Source organism: Gossypium hirsutum, chromosome A09, assembly GCF_007990345.1.
Source record: "Gossypium hirsutum isolate 1008001.06 chromosome A09, Gossypium_hirsutum_v2.1, whole genome shotgun sequence".
NCBI classification, from domain to species: domain Eukaryota; kingdom Viridiplantae; phylum Streptophyta; class Magnoliopsida; order Malvales; family Malvaceae; genus Gossypium; species Gossypium hirsutum.
This window is the reverse complement of record NC_053432.1, coordinates 37,859,712-37,875,933: the sequence shown is the minus strand read 5'-3', so window position 1 is coordinate 37,875,933 and position 16,222 is coordinate 37,859,712. Positions and strand designations below refer to the sequence as shown.

Below are 16,222 nucleotides of genomic sequence, written 5' to 3'. Positions count from 1 at the left end.
AAGTGCTGTTTCCGTCCAGAAAATCGTACCCTCCTATGAGTTTTAAGGTGCCGCATCACGAAAACCCTCCACAAACCTCGTAGTAACCTGCCACCCAGGAACTCTGAATTTCTGATACTGACCTGTGCTTCTATCCAGAATTGCTTCAATTTTACGAGGATCCACCTTAATCCCCTCGGCAGAGACCACATGCCCAAGGAAGGTTACCTCCTTCAACCAGAATTCACACTGCTGAATTCGCATAGAGCTCCTTTCCCTTAACACTTGCAGCACAATACGAGATGCTCATCATGCTTCGCCTTCGTTTCAGAGTATACCAGGATATCGTCGATAAAGACGACTACAAACCGATCCAAGTAAGGTTGGAATACTCGATCATCAGATCCATAAAAGCTGCAGGGCGTTCGTCAGCCCAAACGGCATGACCACAAACTCATAATGTCCATATCGAGTTCGAAATGCTGTCTTATGAATATCCCTTCTTTACCCTTAGCTGATGGTATCCAGAACGAAGATCGATTTGGAGAATACCGAAGCTCCCCTAAGCTGATCAAACAGATCGTCAATTCTTGATAGTGGACACTTATTCTTAATCGTTAGTTTGTTCAACTGGCGATAATCGATGCACATGCGCATCGTTCATCCTTTTTCTTCACAAACAGGACCGGTGCTCCCCAATGAGACACACTAGGCCTAATGAAGCCTCTATCTAACAACTCTTGAATTTGAGCCTTCAGTTCCACCAACTCCTTCGGTGCCATCCTATAGGGTGCAATAGATACTGGAGCTGTTCCAGGCAACAAATTGATTCCAAACTCGACTTCCGATTCGGAGGTAATCCAGGAAGCTCTTCCAGAAAAACATCCCAGAATTCCCTAACAGTTCTGATGGTCTCCACAGTCAGATCCTCAGTTTCAGCTTGGCTTACCAAAGCCAGATATGCCTCGCACCCCTTGCGCATCAGTTTCTCAGCCCTAACCCGATACTACATGGATAAGTATCCTCCGTTCTCCAATATCATACTCTTCATCATTGACAGTCCTAACACCATCCCTTAGCTGCACAATCCAAGTTGCCTATGCTGGTCAACCAATCCATCCCAGTATCAAATCGAATCTCAAGCGATAACTCCATCAAATCGCTACAGAAAACCCTGCCTTGAATCTCCAGAGGCACCTCCTTGAAGAGAGTCTCTACCTTAACCGAATGACCTAAAGGACTTATCACAGACACTCCACATACAGTCTCCTCGGAATGCACACCCAATACCCCAGAAATGTTATATGCCACATATGAGTGGGTTGATCCCACGTCAATCAGAGCAGTATAAGGTACACTATATATAAAAAACATACCAGTTATGACATCAGGTTCGTCACCCTCTTCGCGGCGATGAGCAGCATACACCAAAGCTAGCTGACGAGCATCCGCGTTACCAATACCCCTGCCAGGTGCCCCACGTCCACGCCATTACCACGCGACCTTGTCCATGACCTCTTGGCAGCGGCGGTCCATCCTCACAGGTTGAGCCGGTCGTACAGCCCCTTGTTCGGCCACCTGAGCCTGAGTGGCCCTCCTAGGACAATCCTTAATCCTATGCTCCTTAGACCCATAACAAAGACAAGCCCCAGAACGCTTCCAGCACTCTCCTTGATGCGTTCTGCCGCAATCCCCACAAGCTTGCGGTCTACCTGTGTTCATTGGAACTGCTCGAACCGGTTCCTCCACCCTAGCTCTCTTAACATTCCGATTTGCAGCACCCGCTGGTCCAGCATCCCTCCTGAACCGACTCTGATCCCTATCACGATTCTTCCGTTCGGTTTGTTTCACCTCCTCGGCTATCTTAGCCTTCTTTACCAGTGCAGTGAAATCTCGCTCTCTCTGCGGAGCTATGAGCACCCTTAACTCATCTCTGAGACCATCCTCAAAACGAACGTTGCGCTCGTATTCGGTGGAAACGATGCCATTAGCATACCGACTCAATCGTAGGAACCCCGCCTCATATTCAGCAATGGTCTTATTTCCTTGAGTCAGATTCAAGAACTCCTTTCTGCGTGCATCCACATAGCTAGCTCCAACATATTTTGCCTTAAAGGTCTGTTTGAACAGCTCCTATGTTACCCTCTCAGCTGGGGTACCCTCTCTCACAGTAATCCACCACTGATACGCTTCATCCCGCAGTAACGACACCGCCCCTTTCAACTTCTATTCTACTGAGTAGTCCAGGTCATCCATGATCTGCTCTGTGGCTTCCAACGAGTACTCAGCCACATTTGGGCCACTCCAGATATGCCCTTAAAAATCCCAGCTCCGTTGGCCCGAAGTCATTCAGAAATCGACCCCCTATTCATGGGCCTGACGTTAGCTCCGGCCACCCTTTCCAAACCGTCAACATGGCCTGAGAAAAAGCGTCATCCCCTGCGGCCCGGTCATACGGCCCATTTTCATTAACCGGTGGTGGACGTACCTCGCCAGCTGGTATGTGTTCAAATGACGCAGATCCAGCTTGAGTGCTAGCTCGGCCTCGACCACAGCCTCTTGATTACGAATTTTATGACATTAGTTTACTAGTTCCACTGTTTATTACAGAATGTCTTACGAATAGATAGAGTTTCAGAGTTATTTTCGCGCAATCACAATTTAGCTACGGTCCCAGTTTTGTAGCCCTAATACTATCTTATCAATAGCACTATCTCTAAGGCTCAGTACTATCTACAGTATTATTTCCAGTCCAGTTCCATATAAATATTTAAAGCAGAAAAAGAACACTTACAGACTTGGTGCCGGGGATTCAGTGTGCCACTTCTTTATCTGTCCATAAAAAACCCATGTTTTTGTTTATCGAAAATAAAAAGATTTCATTTGAAAACACTTTTATTTTAAAACTATTGATTTAACCTTGTTCCATAGAAAAACTATGAACATCTTTGAAAAACTTAAAAAAAACTTTTTTTTTAAAGATTTTCGGACCCGATCCACAGCTGAGTTATTGCAGCCAGGCTCTGATACCACTAAATGTAACACCCCAAACCCGGCCTAGACGTTATGACCGGATCTGATGCGCCACATCGAAGCGTTCAAAACATTCCGTATTACTTAGTTGGAAAACTTAGTTGGTGTTGTAAAAGACACTTTTAAAAGTAGGTTAGAGTGAATGGAAGCTGTGCACCAAGTAGGAAACCAGGAAGAAGAGGAGGTGAGTCCGTCGAACTGCTTAAGTACCAAGCTCCCTTCGGATCCAATCCTAGACATGCATACCGCCATTGCCACACTCTAACATCTCGTATAATTTTGAGAAAACCGTTTGGTTATGTCCATCTTAAGAAAATGATTAAGGTTGAAAAACGTTTTCTTAAAATATTTATTTTCTTCGAAAAACATTTACTTTGCGGAAACTTTGCGCGTCATCGTGATCTTTTAAAAACGAGTAGTTTTTATAAAACGAACCCTAGTGCTAACCGGTTTAATAATCCTCAAAATAAAATTAAGTAAAAAGAGCGGCCTTATTACAACTTTAAGCATAATAAAAATAATCCAAATTAAATGCTAAACTTATTTAAAATCGGCAATCCATCTTCATGGCCACTCTGAATCCCGCCCAGCTCCAAGTCCACCATCTAGGGCTCACCTGCAAGGATGGAAGAGGAAGGGGTGAGTTTGGGAAAACTCAGTGTATACAGAAACCCATCCAAAGCCCAAATCAGCTCGAGCCCATTGGGCCTAAGCCCTATTCAGAAAACAGTACACAGTGGACCGAAGCCCTTTTCAGAACACAGTAGCAAGGCCTAAGCCTTTTTTAACATAACAGTGTGGCCCATAGGCCCAGTTCAGTAACATAGGTAACAATAGTAGTAATGCATGCAAACCCATCTGGGGAGACTACTCAACCCACCAACCGCTACACTGCCCGTACCAGCCCTACACTCCATGTGGGGAATATCTCAACCCATCCAGCTCTACACTCCACAGTTGCAGCAACGCTGCTCAAATATCAGTAAGTTGAGGCAAAGCCTCCAGTACGTGGATGAACCACTTTCAATACTTCCTCCATCAATACCCCCAATCCCATGCAATAGATATTAATAAAGCATATCATGTACAGTACAGTATTAATCAATCATGCAGTTTAGCCATTTTAAACCCTAGGGGTATTTCGGTAATTATGCTCTTTAGGAATAATTTCGTACTTACGCAACTACACACGTTATTTTAGAAATTTTTAGCCATTTTATGCAATTTGGTTCAACCATCTAACTAACATGCTACTTTGCCCATCTCTTACCCATATTGGTCCGTAAGCCCATTGGGCCCAATTTTGGCCCATCGAGGCTCCTTTTTCCGAAATATGCTAAAACGTCACACGAACTTACTTACCACTTTGCGGTGCTAGATCTAACAATTACTCTATGTCTTGAGAGCATTCGCATACTCACAAGCCTATGAAATGCCAGAATTTCGGCATTTCGGCTTTTGCCGAATTGAGCTAAGAAATGGTGTTCGGTACACACCTGAATCGCGACGACTGCTACTGAGATCCCTTTCGATGTCCTACAATTGATTAGCACAGTTCTTATTTATAAACCATAATCACTAAACCCCCAAAACTTACTTATCCATGATCGAACCATATCCCTAAAAAGCCTTTGAACCCTTACCTTTTTGCCAAAATCGATAGCTAGCTCCGAATCTGATTGTCCCAATGATTCACGCTTTCGATCCAACGCTTAAGAAGACTCTAATCACCGAAAGAAAACTTCACTTACAATCCTTTAAAGCCTTATGCTCAAATCGACAGCCTCCCTAATTTTTAGGGATTTCGGCTTTTCCTAACATCGTAAAATAAGAACAGATCTGAGATGATAAGTACTTACCCCTTACTCCTACTTGATTTCCATGCAATCCGGTGCAAATTTATCCTTAGAACAATGGTAAAACCTGAATCCAAGGGTTGAAGAAGTTTCGGCTATAAGCCCCTAAACAAATGGTACTTTCGGCTTTTGGGTGGTGAAGGAGATGACGATATGAGACTATGACCTTGAAGTAGAATTGCCGTCAGGTATCTAGGATTAAGAAAAGATAATCACAGATTTAATAAAAACAAAGAACATAGAAGAACCTGGCTTTGAAGAAATCGGCACAAGCAATGATCACAGGATTTCGGCTTTTGCGACTTCGGCAAAGGTATTGATGAACAGCAGAATTGATGAATGGTTTTGAAGAAAAAATAGAAAAAGAAGAATATGGGAGGTGGTAGTTTCGGCTAGAGAGGAAGAAGAGAGAAAAGAAAAACCCTAAGGTGTTTCAGCAAAAGAAAACGGCACCACTCCACCCTAAGTGCCGAAATACTAACCTCAAAACCCCCTGCCGATTTTTCCCTCTTCAATTCCCAATATTCGGCCGACTCCTATCTTCTCTCCTAATCCCTTAAATCTGTCCCCTTATCACTCCTTAATCCAAGCATTTGGACTAATCCAAACTCTCCTTTAGCAGAATCCACCTAGACTCCAACACTACCCCTCCCGCACTTAAAAATAAATGCACCTATTTGTCAACACAGGGAATCGATCCCATGCCTCCCTCAAAGCTCCACACGCCACATTTTTAGGAGCCTAGTGGCGTCACCCTTGCCACTTTACTAAGGCTCTTTTTGTGATGCAATTTGCCCATCACTCCACTTAAGGCCACTTAGCCAGAACCCCTCACCTTTTAAGTCCAAAAATTCAAAAATTCAACTGGGTTTTGGCCAACACATGGGCCTTCTATAAGCCCATTTACCTACTCAAAATATAAATTTCACATCCAAATACAAAATTTTAAAATCTTTACAAAATATTGAAAATCGCGAATAAATCCGAAAATCAGGATGTTGCATTTCATGCTAGGGTTCATGTTTAAAAATTTACCCATGCATGAGTTATTTGTATTTTGATGGATTATAGAGGAATATGAAAGATTAATGTGTGTTAAACATCTTTTCCTAGATGATTTTCTTGAGAAACCCTTATAGGGACTATTTTGCAAAAGATGTAAATGTGTGGTAGAAATGAGAAAATAATGGAAATTTTAGGCTACCATAAGAAGGAAAAGTGTTTGGCTAGGCTTGGGTGAGATAGAAATTGCATGTGCTTCATTATACGAGCTTAGGGACTAAATCGTAAAAATGTCAAAGGTTAGGGGCAAAATGGTCATTTGGACCGGGGGTAGATATTAAACTTGAAATGTATAATGTGGGGTATTAATGAGTTAATTTTGCTGTTATAGACCGGGAGGAACAAATTCTGGAGGTTGATCGTGGTAAACGAAAGGTTTCGAAATAACCGAAACACAATCCTAAAAAGAATACCAGGTAAGTTCAGATAACTGAGATCCTGCATGTGTTGCAGTAAGGATTTAGCCTGGACGGGTAATCCGTGATCTTAAGTATGGAAAGGAATCTAGCCCGGACGGGTGTTCCTTGAATGATCAAGCCTCCCAAAGAATATGTGTGCATTGTAGATTTAGCCCAGACGGGTAATTCGATTAGGGTCTGAATTTAGCCTAGACTGGTAATTCAGATCCGAGCTCACTAAGGGAGTTTGTCACTATAAGGGATTTAGCCTGGACTGGTAGTCCCGACATCACCTTATGAGTTCATATAATAGGGGATTTAGCCTGGACTGGTAATCCCGCCATATGATGTGAGGTTCGTGGGAGTGCATATATGGAATGATCATTCGTATGAATTGACGGATAATGGGTATTCCATCGAGATTTTCTAGAAACTCAACGAGATTAACGTGGAATACATATGTGAATGAAATGTTGAATGATGAGCTCATCTAGTTAAATTACATGATTATGTGACTAACTCATTGATTGAGTACTTGTGATAGGAAATCATTTCATAATGGATAATTTCATGATTTAAGTATGGATGTATGCTAATTGCTCAGTAAGTTTACTTTCCGGTTATTCGAGCTTACTAAGCATGAAAATGCCTACCCTTTCTTTTTTCCCTGTCTCGCAGAGCTCGATGACTCATAAGGACTGGAAGACAATTGGAGAGTCAACACACTATCAACCAAGCAAGCTTTGGTATAGAGACTTTGTTTATTTTGCTCAATGGCATGTATAGTATTTTTAAGTATTTTGATATATGTTTCATTTGATTTTCCAAGTGAAGGCATTTAACAATATGTTCATCTTTTGTATATGGCCATGAAAATTGGCTTAATTGAAGTAGGCTATGATCTAAGATTTTATGCATAGTTTTTAATTACAAGTGATAGGTTATTACCAATTGGCAATGAGTCACATGAATGAGCCAATTTCAGATGGATTAAAGTGACATGGGAACCCAAAAACAGTAATTAGGAAATAACCTTTCATGTATGAAACCAATGATATGAGGTTTCCATACAATGAGTTTTATTAAGATTATTTACAAGTGTAAAATCATGTTTTCTCTCAAACTTGGTAACTACTAAGCATAAGAGGTAGAAAGGGTGACTTTAGGCTTAGAAAATAGCCTGTTAGAGTCCACATGGTTGGACACACAGGCATGTGTCTAGGCCGTGTGTGACACACTATTCTCTCCTATGGGTGTGTGCTATGGCCGTGTGTCCCCTACACTCAAAAATTTAGCTCAAAGTTATACACGAGTAGGCCACACAAGCGTGCGCCATGGCCATGTTAAAATGACAGTGTCGTCCATGGGCAGCAACGTGCCCCAAGCCACACGGGCGTGTGATTCCACACAGCCCACCTACACGGACGTGTGACACTTCATGATAAAGAAATTTTTTTGAGAAGCCCAATGTTTATCATACGTGTTCGAATTTGTCCTGCACTGCCTCTAGGTATGCTATAGGTCTTGAAGGTCTATACAAGGGACGATATATTCATGAATGAAAATATTTAAATTTGAATGATATTTTGTAACCCGAGTCAGTATATTGAAAGTGTAAAGTTCTAGTAATGCCTCGAGCCCTGTTCCGGTGTTGGATACAGGTGAGGGGTGTTACAATTTCGATATGTGATGTGTGAGTAAGACCATGGCATCTATATGTGACTTCGATATATGTATGCGAGTAAGACCCTGTCCGGGATAGTGGCATTGATATGTGGTTACATGTAAGACCACGTCTGGGACATTGGCATTGTACGATATATGTGTGATTATCCGAGTGTCCTAGCCAATTCCGAATGGTTCAATGGGCATCGATAAGTTGTGGTCAAATGTGCAAAAGTGAGCTAAAATGATCAGGAATGAAATGGTTTATTACCTATTTGAAACAAAGTGAGTAAGTTACTTAATATTTGTTGCAAAGCATGCTTGAAGTAAAGTAAGAATATATGTGAATGTGAAAAATGTATTCAACCTTGTAAATAAATAATATGAACATTATCGAAATTATTTGTGAATATATGCAAATGGTGGTATATTCGGCCATTGATAAATATATATATGATTGTTATACTTTGACTTATGAGTATATGCATAAAAGTGTATGTGTATTTGGTGTGATACAGATGTTTTGGCTTAGTCATTGAATGAAAGTTTGTTAATGTATCTTTATATATGAAAGTGTTCATTCGGTCATTGCTATGCTTATGCATAAAAAGTTGTATTTTGATTCATGAGTATAAGTATATGTGTTCACATAATGATATTTAGCTTTGAAATTGAAGGATATTTTGCATATATATACATATGTGTACTCTGCCATATAGGATAAATATGTATGTGATTATTATCGTTTGACCTATGACTTTATGCATATAAGAGTTTATGTACTAGTTATGATAAAGATATTTTGGTTTGGAAATTTAATGATAGTTTGTTAATATATATATGTTCATTCGGCCATGAGTAATGTACATGTGAAAGTACGTATAAATTACATGAAATTGAAAGCTTAAGATTCAAAGTAACTATGATAGTATAATTTGGTTTAGTTTGAATGTTTGATTATGGAACTAAGTTGTTTATTTTCTTATGACTTACTAAGCTATGAAAGCTTACTCTGTGTGTGTTCATGTTCACCTCTGTTTTATAGATTTTGGATTCAAGTTTCGAGCTTGGGAATCGTCAAAGAAGCTTATCACACAATCGACTGTCTTCGGTATTTTATAAGCTAAATTTTCGAATCTATGGCATGTATAGGCTAGATTATAGTTTGAAATAAAGAATATTGGTTTTGTATAATTTAAGCCATGCGAAAATAGCCTAACTTCATTGTTTAAATTCGGTTTTGTTTGTCTATGGTTTAGGTTCATTTTGGTTATTATGCTATGTGTTATGGATGAATATTATATGTGTTTGGGATATCTATTTTGTGTATTGAAATTTGTCGATGATCTTAGATGTGTGTATATGATTAACGTGTTATATGTGATTTAGCAGAAAAGGTTGTTTGGCTATGTCCGAGCATGATATAAGTTTGTCTTGATATGTTCATTATATGGTATGGGAGATTCATGTTTTGAATACATATCTATTTGTAGATAATGACTTAGTCTAGTGAAATATAAATTGTAGTATGAGTTGGTTTGGAAATTATACTATAATGTATTGTAAATTCGAATATAAGATAAAGGTTTATGAGATGGCTATGACTAAATTATGATTCAGCATTTGTTTATATAAATATTTATGCATATGATGAATTAACTTATTATGTATCTCATCTTGAGGTATATATGTTTATGTTGGTGTTGAACATGTGTTTCGGTTATGAGTTAATAAGGGACATGTAACGTGCTATAACTGGTTATGCATTAGTAAATTAAAATGCATGTTATTTATTTGAGATGTATTCGGTGTAAGCTTATCAATTTTAGTAAAAATAGGTAATGACTTATAAAGTGATTGAATAAAGTTGGAAGTGAACAATTGCTAAGTTATATTTGTTAAACACATTAGTATTCGACTATATGAATTGAAAAATGACCAAATGAATAGTGACTTGCACAATAGTAAATTATGAAAATTATATGAGTTTATATGTGATGTATAAATATCCTACTTGATAATAAATGAATGTCAAGTAGTATGTAAGTTACTCCTTTAATTATGGTTATAAGTTGACTGAACATGCATTAATATAAAAGTGCCGAATATGATATGGTCAAATTGAAATGATTAAGTGTACTTGTTTTTGTAAGTTCTATCTATATATGAATTGTTAGTTTGCAATCGAAGTATAATATAGTTTGTATGTTTGTGCATTCTATAAGTTGTATCCAAGTTATACTCGGCTATGTAGTTTTGAAGTAAAAAAAAAGAGAATTAAAAATTAATTCGACTATTTATATTAATAATTGATTGGTTTAAAAGTTTGTGCAAGTCTATGTCTATGATTGTTTGAATTTGTGTCATGACTGGTAATACCTCGTAACCCCAATCCGGCGATGGATATGGGTTAGGGTGTTACACCCTATCTGGGACAGTGGCATCGATATTTGATAACATGTAAGACCATATCTAGGATATAGCATTGTATGAGCTTATGTGATTTTTGAGTATCCTTAAGGATTCTGAATGGTTCAACAAGCAAAGACAAGTTGAGAAAGAAAGTGTTAATGAGTTAAACGACTCAAGTACGTACGAGATTTATATGAGTATTGGAAAGTGAAGTAATTTGATGAGTTTACATGAGAAAATGAATATGTATTCAATGAGAAAGGTTTGCATATCGATATATGTTTACTTGTATATGGCCTAGTGACGAAAATGTTGTGATTCATATGATAGTTTTATTTGTATATGGCTTACTAAGCTTTTAAAGCTTACTTTGTGTGTTCTTTCCTTGTTTTATAAATTATCAAAGTTAGCTCAGACTCGAGGATTGTTAGGAATCTATTATCACACTATCGATTATCTTGTTGGTATTTTTGGCAGCTTTGTATATATGGTATATGGCATGTATAGACTAGTGTCATTGTGGTATGTTTTGAGACTTGACTTTAACCATAAGATTTGGCTTGTAAATGTTGGTATGAATTTGGCCATTTAAGTTGGCTTAAGTTATGTGTTTCATAAGTTATTTATGTGATATATATAATGCCTTATATGTTGGCTTGTTTGGTATAGTTATATGGTTGTTATTTTAATTTGTTGTAAATGGGAGTATTGAGGTTGGAATAATGGTATGTTGTAACTTGATTATGTGATATTGAAATGGTAAGTCTTGTAGCTTGAAGTAGGTGATAAGATGATGATGATGAAATGCTTTTAGAAGTTATGCAAGTTAATGGTTTTGGTATGATTGTGGTGGATAATTTAAGTAGTGAATTGGTTGATTATGAAATGATATGAATTATATGTGATTTGGTATGTTTTGGCTGCCCATATATGTGATGAAATGATACCATTTTGATGGCTAGGTGAGCATGAGAATAGGGTGGCAAATTGACTTTGCAAATAGCCTATTTTTGTCCACACGGGCAAAGACACGGGCGTGTGTCTCAGCCGTGTGCTATACACGGTCATGTTACACGGCCGTGTATCCCCTGGGGACCCTTTCAAATTAAAGCAATATACCCTACAGTTTTGACATGGTCTAGACACACGAGCGTGTCTATTGGCCATGTGAACTGCACAGCCTTGGCACATGGGCGTGTGTGGCTATTTCGAATGGTACATGAGTTTGACACACAAGCGTGTGGTCGACCATGTGGCCAAGTCAGTAACCCCCTTAGATTTCACACGGCCTGGTACACGAACGTGTCCTCAGCCGTGTAGTGCAAGTCAGGATATATTCCCTGTTTTCACATGGCCTGTGACACAGGCGTGTCTAATAGCCGTGTGAGGCGCACGGCTTGTTCACACGGGCATGTGACCCTTTAATGTTTGAAAAATTTTTAAGTTTCCTAAAGTTTGTGAATGTTATTGGTTTAGTCCTGAACCACTTCTAAGCATTTTTTAAGGTCTTATAGGACCTTAGAAGGGACAATATGATTGAGATGTATGGATTTTGATTATGAATGTATGTGAATGATGTGTGTTTTTCAATAATGCCTCGTAACCCTATTCTGGTGTCGAATATGGGTTAGAGGTGTTACAGGAGGTGGCAATTTTTCTATCACTTCAATTTTCACTTTTTCCACTTTAATTCCTCTCTATGATATCCTCTGCTCCAGGACAATTCCTTTACAAGCCATGAAGTGACATTTTTTCCAATTTAAAACAAGATTTGTGTCTTCACAGTGGCACAGAACCAATTCCAAATTTTTTTGAGCAATCCTCAAAATCATTCATGAACACAAAAAAGTCGTCGAACATTGAAAAGTTATCGGGGCATTACATAACCCAAACGACATCCGTCTGAACACAAAAGTACCAGATGGACATGTGAAAGTTGTGTCTCTAGGTCATTGGGAGCTATGGCAATTTAATTATACCTTGAATAACCATCCAAAAAACAATAGAAAACTTTCCCATCTAATATATCCAAGATTTTATCAGTGAATGGTAGGGGAAAATGGTCCTTCCAAGTTGCCTTGTTAAGCTTGCAGTAATCCATACATACTCTCCATCCCGTGACAGTACGAGTTGGTATAAGCTCATTGTTATCATTACTTACCACTATGACACCTGTACAAGACTCACCCATGAACTTTCTGAAATCGAGTAAATAATGCCAGCATCAAGCCACTTAATGATCTCTTTTTTGACAATTTCTTTAATGCTCGGATTCAGTCTCTGCTACTGTTCAACGGAATTGCTAGGGCAATCCTCCAACAAAATTTTATGCATGTAGAATGCAGGGCTAATTCCCTTTATATCAGCCAGGGTGCATCCCATTGCCTTCTTAACTCGCCAAAGAACTTCTAACAACCTTGCCTCTTACTTGGGTGTCAGCTCCATAAAAATTACCATTGGCAAGGTACTATTACCGTCCAAGTAAGCATATTTCAAATGCTGGGACAAAGGTTTTAACTCCAATGTAAGGAGTTCCTCTATAGAAGGTTTAGAAGGATTGAAGGATTGATTTGATAAATCCAAAGATTCAAACTTCTTCTTTGGTCTATCAACTATCTGCTTGGCTTTCATAAATTCACCAAATTTCCCAAAACTTACTATATCACTTTGCTCAAGTGGGTCTTCGTCACTATCAGAATTGTTGTGGCAAAATCTGGTGAACTCTTCTAATGTTGTTTCTATCAACCCAATGGCATGGCATTCATCATTAGCATCGGCACATTTTAAAGCATTAAATAAATTGAAGGTAACATGTTGATCATTTACCCAAATGGTTAGCTCACCTTTCTGCACATCAATTAATGTCCTACTAGTAGCAAGAAAAGGTCTTCCAAGAATAATTGGCACATCTTGTTTAGCTTCACATTCTAAAATAAAGAAATCAGTAAGAAAGATAAATTTATCTTCTCTTACTAACACATCTTGTTCAGCTTCACATTCTAAAATAAAGAAATCGGTAAGAAAGATAAATTTACCTTCCGAGTGCACTTAAGACCGATCAACCAGTTGCAATGTAATCGTAGTAGGTCTTGCTTTTCCAATTCCCAATTTCCTGAAAATAGACATAGACATTAGATTTATACTCGCTCCTATGCCACATAACGCCTTGTAATGATTTCCAATTGAACATGGGATAGTGAAACTTCCAAGGTCCTTCAACTTCGGAGGTAGTTTATTCGTCAACGTTGCTGTGAACCCTTCACTGAGAGCAACAATCTCAAATTCTCCCAATCTACACTTTTTTGACAATATATCTTTTATAAATTTCACGTAATTAGGCATTTGCTCCAAATTTTCAACTAGTGGTATGTTGATGTGGAGTTGCTTCAATACATTCAAAAATCTTTTGAACTTAATATTCTGCTTAGAATTGTGAAATCGCTGGGGAAAAGCTAGAGGTGGTCGTCCTTCAGGTTGCTAATATTGTTTTCCCGTGGCATTCTTGTTGACATCATGATCTAATTTGGCCACATCATTTTGTTTCTCACCTTTTTTAGATTCAGTATGTTTTTCAGATGACTCTAGGATCTTTACGTGGTTGTTATTCGAGTTATCCTCTCTGGTCGTGGTATCTTGAGCAACGCTATCAAGCTGTTTTTTGCTTCTAAGAGTGATTGCCTTACACTGTTCCTTCCCTTGTGATCTCAAATTCTCGATATCACTTGGCAATGCTCCTTATGGTCTTGAATTCAAAGCATTCACTATTTTCCCTACTTGATTCTTAAGAGCTTGGAGAGATGCAGGCTGACTATGAATTACGGAATCATTCTTGACCATATATTCCTTCAACAAGGCTTCAATAAATGATGATGATGATGATGAAACTGATGCCTAACCCTACTGGACATTTTGCCTCGGTATAGGATGATTATAACCAGGTGGTGCATTATTGGCATTCTGTCTTGTAGCATTGTTAAAATTCCCTATACCTTGATCATTACAACTAAATTTCAGATGTTGTTTCCACCCTAGATTATACGTGTTGGAAGAAGGGCTATTATTCCAGTTGAAATTACCCATGTCACACACAAATGCTAGGTTTGATGGGCATCCATCAAACACATGGTTTTCACCATAATAATCACATGAAAGCTTAATTGATTTCATCTCTTAAGCTGTAGGGGGCTTCTTTATTGTTTTGATCATATTAGCTAAAGAAGATACTGGGCTGTTAACGAAGTGATTGCATCTAGCTCTATGGTACCAATAGCTCTCTTTCCCGTCCCAACTCTTGTGGTAGGTTATTGATAATCATTGTTGGCAATCTTCTCCAGAATTTCATATGCTTCATTACAAGATTTATTCAACAAAGTATCATTGGCAGAAACATCAACTACCATCGTCGTGTGTGTATTTAGCCAATTATAGAATATCTCCATCTGAGTCTAGTGTTGAAATCCATGCATCAAACATTTTTGAATTAAGTCTTTAAATCGATCCCAAATTTTATATAGTGTTTCATCCTCTGATTGCTGAAAACATGTAATGTCATTTCTAAGCTTAGCATTCATATTTGGGGGATTAAATGTAGCAAAAATCACTGGTAAAGATCATTCCATAATGCCACTTGCACGATCTCATAAAGAATATGCAAATAGTTTAAGCCGCAAAGCGTCTTCAGGGACACCCTATTGTCTAAATGAGTCACAAACCTTTAGAAAAAGTCTTAAATCTTTATTGGTAATCCACTAAACTGTCCTACTTTTTGTAACATCTAAAATATTACTGGTTTCAGCTAAAACTGTTTAGCTTATATTTGTGGTCTGATTATCCCTAGATTCAGGTCATCCAAAATTAGCACAACATGGTCTCGGATTGGTCTGCCTTGGTCATCTATCACCCCAAGAACATGAGGATTAGCGTCCTAACAATTTAGATTATCATTCAGACCAAGTATCACCCTAGGAATAGGAATATTAATATCTCGACCATCCAGATTAACATTATGACCAGGATCATTCTCGTTCCTCGCCATTTTTTTTGTAGTTCTTTCCGCCTTCTTCCTAAAGTTTTTCAATCTCTGGGTCAAAATGTAACACCCCTAACCCGTATCCATCGCCAGAATAGGGTTAAGCGGCATTACCAAACATATCTAAACACTTCGCATTCATTTCATAAACATCATAGTATCATAGTAAAACATCAACATAAGTCCCTTTCTTAGGTCAATGAGACCTTAAACATGCATTAGGAAGAGGTCAGGACTAAACTGAACATGTTCATAATTTCAACACTTAGGAAATTTTTCTATTATGTCAAGGTCACACACCCGTGTGACCAGGCCGTGTGCCTTACACGGGTATCAGACACACCCATGTGAACCAGCTGTACCAAAATAGGGTGACCATACTGACTTTCACCCACGGCCAATAGGCACGGCCGTGTGATAGTAAGCTAGCTACTGGCTTATGCCCACGGCCATATGACACGCCCGTGTGTCAAAGCCGTGTGATTTTTAAGAGGTTACTACCAAACAAACACGGCCACAAAGCATGCCCGTCGCTTTTGACCGTATGGCACAATGTAGGCTTGGTTTAAGCCAACTTGCCACCCCATTGTGGGTCACCCTACAAACAAGGAATCAAGCATATATGTACAACCCAATCAACCATTCTTTAAGCTAAAACATACATCATTCATGCCATAATATTATCAATCATTTACATACTTATAAACCTTACCTTTTTATACTAAAACATAATGTAAGATTATATCAACAAAAAAAACATCATCCATTCTCATACCATGAACTTCCCA

The 16,222-nt window shown here is 38.6% G+C and overlaps 1 non-coding gene across 1 annotated transcript; it reads left to right on the top strand.

The window, feature by feature from the left end:
* Positions 1-14,860: 14,860 nt before the first annotated feature.
* Positions 14,861-14,967, top strand: LOC121206882 (small nucleolar RNA R71). Its single transcript, XR_005902053.1, has one exon. It is a non-coding gene; the product is annotated as a small nucleolar RNA R71 (small nucleolar RNA).
* The last annotated feature ends 1,255 nt before the right edge of the window (positions 14,968-16,222 follow it).